The sequence below is a fragment of the Dromiciops gliroides genome, chromosome 3 (assembly GCF_019393635.1).
Source record: "Dromiciops gliroides isolate mDroGli1 chromosome 3, mDroGli1.pri, whole genome shotgun sequence".
NCBI classification, from domain to species: Eukaryota; Metazoa; Chordata; class Mammalia; order Microbiotheria; family Microbiotheriidae; genus Dromiciops; species Dromiciops gliroides.
In genome coordinates this window covers 479,056,240-479,060,962 of record NC_057863.1, presented here as the reverse complement: position 1 = coordinate 479,060,962, position 4,723 = coordinate 479,056,240, and positions in this window count along the sequence as shown.

Sequence of the window (4,723 nt, the reverse complement as noted above, 5' to 3'; positions counted from 1 at the left end):
ACGTTAATAATTCAGATTAAACTTTAAAGTGTTCCTGAATTTTTTGGAGGCCTTGTTAAACATTTACCAGCACACCACTGGATATGTAATGTTTCCAGATGATGCAGGGTTAGTTTTAAGTAAAAAAATATGTTTCTGTACAATTATGGAAAAGAAACACACAGGGTATTTTAAAACATTTTTTATTTATTTCATTAACTATCTCCCAATTACATGTAGAAAAAAATTTAGCATTCATTTTTTAAAATGTTGAGTTCCAAATTCTCTTTCCTCTTGCCTCTCTTCCATCTGTTGAGAAGGTAAACAATGTGATATCAATTATACATGTGAAGTCATGCAAAACATTTCCATCATAGCCATGTTGCAAAAGAAAATGAAAACACACAAAAAAACAAGAAAAATGGGGGCATCTAGGTGGCACAGTGGATAAAGCACCAGCCCTGGATTCTGGAGGACCTGAGTTAAAATCTGGCCTCAGACACTTGACACTTATTTGCTGTGTGACCCTGAGCAAGTCACTTAACCCTCATTGCCCTGCCCCTCCAACAACCAAGAAAAAATAAAGTAAAAAAAAAAAAAAGCATGCTTCTATCTGCACTCAGAGTTCATCAGTTCTCTCTCAGGAGCTTAACAGCTTTTTTCACCACTGGTTCTTTGGAATTGTCTCAGATCATTGTTTTGATCAAAGTAACTAAGTCTTTCACAAGACGATCATCCTTACAATATTGTTGTCACTAACAAAGGACATTGAAAAGTGAAAATATAATGTTAATGAAAAAATCAACCCACCTCCATTTCATGACTCTCTTTACAACAATACAGTGAAAAGAGTGCTGGATTTGGAGAACTGGATTCATATTTCCCCCTCTGTCACTTACTATCCTATGTGACCTTGGGCAAATCGCCTAACCTCTCTGGGCCTCAGTTCTTCATCTGAAAAATGGGGGTGCTGGCCTCTATAGTTCCTTCTCATTCTAAACCTATGATATTATGAACTAGTTACCTTATTTTTTGTTCGTTTGTTTTTTGCAGGCAATGGGGGTTAAGTGACTTGCCTAGGGTCACACAGCTAGTAAGTGTCAAGTGTCTGAGGCCGGATTTGAACTCAGGTCCTCCTGAATCCAGGGCCGGTGCTTTAACCACTGTGCCATCTAGCTGTCCCTAACTAGTTGCCTTCTATTAAATTTTTATCTTATTAAATTTAAAGGTAGGTTGCTAATTATAGCTATTTCCCCCCACAAAAATTTCTCCTCCCTCCCCAAAATTATGTTTTGAATTCTGCAAGAAAGAATAATTATATAAACCAGACATTCTGGAGAGTTTTATTTGAGCCCTAGTTCACAAAAAAGAATAGTTCCTCTTGTCTGATAATATTTTAAAATTAATAATGAAAAGTCATACCATGGGATTTTGATTTTGCTTGGTCACTGTAACTTTAAATTTAAGTGATTTAAAATAAAACCATATAACTACCATATAATATTAATGACATTAAAATATTGCTAAATTGCTAAATATATGATACATGTCAAATTTGGATGGATTTGTTAGACTCAAATCAATTTTTTCCCTACAAAAGTAAATACTTATTACTGAGTATACTGTAATACATCTTCACAATTCAGAGGAAGTTTTCATTTTTAGAAGTCTGTATAAATTAAAAAAACAAAACCCAAAACAAACCACCCTGTGTGCTTCTTTTAATCCACTCACTGCTCTGGCTTTGTCCATAGATATTTAATAAGTATTTATGATAGAATCAGTGAACCATCATATTGACTTTTAGGTGCTGATTCTGATTGTGATAATACAACTGACATTTAGACAACGTTCTAATGTTAACAAAACTCCTGTTCAATAACAATGAGGTAGAGGGAGAATGTTTTCTTAGTGTTGTTTGCTGCTAGGCAAAGAAAGGTTGTTAACAGGAAGAGGGACTTATTCCCCTCTCTGCTCCTCTCTCTCCTTCCCCCCAACTCAGGACTCATGGTGATATTTTGAATATGAAGCACTGAATTGAGTCTCTGTAATGAATGAAGCTGTTGGAGATCTCATTTATGGTTTGCCATCCCTGCTGCCCACCCCCCACCCCCCCTTCCCCAGCAGATGCTTCTTATCCTTGTCTGGGGAAGCCACTTTCAAAGATAGCAAATTGCCAATCTATCGCCAGTACCATTAGCGATCCTTTGGATTTCCATTAGAGACAGAATGAGGGCTGGGTGATGGGGCATAGGAGTGGGAAAAGGGAAGGAAGGAGATGAAATAAATCAAGATCTGCCTTTGGATGTCTATCTCCCTTAACAATCCATCCTGCCAAGTGTCCAAATCCCAAAGGAATTTGGGGAGAAGCTTTTGTAGCCCGGGAAGGTGTTGACATCCTCTTGAAACTTAGTAGTTATGTATAAAGTTCCCAAATGAAAAACACCTAAATGCGTGTAGGTTAATTGGACCTTGTGCGTATGTATAGATATTTACCAACATATAGCCCACCAAAATGATCTTTCTGAACTCAGAGATTATACGGAGTGTGGGCACACAGGTATAATTTGACTTAGCAAATAAAATGAACTTGTTTTTCTCATGTGATATTTCTTTGGGGTCAAGGAATGTATATTATTATTATTATTATTTATTTTTTTAGTGAGGCAATTGGGGTTAAGTGACTTGCCCAAGGTCACACAGCTAGTAAGTGTTAAGTGTCTGAGGCCAGATTTGAACTCAGGTACTCCTGACTCCAGGGCCGGTGCTCTATCCATTGTGCCACCTAGCTGCCCCTGTATATTATTATTAACAACACTGATATCAAGTGAGATAATATTTGTAAAATGCTTAGCAGAGAGCCTGGCACATAGTAGGTGATATATAAATGCTTATTCCCTTCCTCTCCCCCTAATAATAGCTAGCATTTGTGTAGTGCTTGAAGATTTGCAGATGCTTTCTGTATCACTGTATAATCTCATTTGATTCTCACAATAACTCTTTAAGGGAGAGAGATACTATCATCCCCATTTTACAGATGAGAAAATCGAGTCTCAAAAAGGTTAAATTATTTACCTAGGGTCACAAGCTAAGTATCTGAGGCAAGATTCAAATTCAGGTATTTCTGACTCCAAGTCCAGTACATTGCCCTCTACAACAAGGTGAACTTGGTGATCTTCCCTATTTCTGTGTGGGGCACCACTATCCTTCTAGGTACCCATGTTTACAACTTCAGTATGATCCTCAGCTCCTCACCCTAAGACTTTTCCCATATCTAACCAGTTGCCAAATCTTATTTCTAGCTCTATCATATCCCCTGAATCTATGCTGCTCTCTTCATTTACATGTTTATTTCCTCATCATCTCTCACTTGAACTATGACCTGACTCAAGTCTTTTCCCACTTCAATCCTTCCTCCACATAGCCACCAAAGTGCTTTTCCTGAAGCAAAGGTCTTACCGTGTCAGTCTACTACTGAGTAAACTTCAGTGGTTCCTTATTACCTCTAGGCCCAAAGATAAATTCCTCCATTTGACATTTAAAGCTCTTCACAACCTAGCCCCAACCTATGTCTCCAGCCTTATTACACATTACAGTTCAGGCAAACTGACCATAGTGGTCCTCATACATGGTTTGCCATTGCCTGTCTCTGTGCTTGGCACTATCCTCCATGCCTGTAAAGCCCTTCATCTCTGTCTGTTGGAATTCTCTGTTTCCTTCAAGGCTCAGCCCAAGTGCCACCTTCTACATGAAGAATGTTGTGATTCACAGATGCTAGTGTCCCCCCCCCCCCAAAAAAAATCACCTTATATCAGCATTGTACATATTTACATATATTTGCATATGCACACACACACACACACACACACACACACACACACACACACACACACACACACACACACACACACGGTCACCCTGGCCAGATTGTAAACTCCTCAAGGATCGGGATTGATTCCTTTTTGTCTTTGTCTCCAGCAGAATACTAAATAGTAAACTGAACAAATTCAAGCGGTATTGATGCCCTCAAAATTCCAAGTCCTCTTCTCTAGCAATAGCTCTGTTCTGACTCAAGCCTAGGAACTCTTCGCAATGCACCATGATGCCTGTACTACAAACTTCTCCTGTCGGTAGCTTCCTCAGGGCCCTATGAGTAAGTCTCCACTTTACCTAGAGGGAGAGAACAGTAGAGTCTGAGTCTTTGTACTCTATTGAATAGCATAGCCCACTGAAGGTTTCCCTAGATTATTTGGAGGAGTAGATCCAATGCTGCCGTCATGTATTTTTCCCCCCTCTCCGGTAGCTATAGAGTTCTAGAGCTTTGCAAGGGGGACACAGAGTAGCCCTTGTTCCCTTGGAGGTAAGTTTGCAGGGTCTATGGAACTTCCACATGAATATCTAAACATTAGATATTTAACTGCTCTAGGCTGAGATTGTGGCAGTTTCTTTGATTTTTTTTTTTACTGACTTGTAAATTATTTATTGGGTCAGCCATAAAGAAAAACCAAAGACATGTATGTATGTATATGTATGTGTGTGTGTGTGTATATGTATGTATGTATAGTATCACAAAAATCTCCCTTCCTTCTTGCTGTCTTCAGACATATACTGTGGACCTCCCTGTCTACAAAATAGCCATTACACTGTAATATCACTATGAGCTTTTTTTTCATTCTCTCTCTTTCTTTCTCTTCCCTTCCTTGCTTCCTTCCTTCCTTCCATCCTTCCCTCCCTCCCTCTTTTC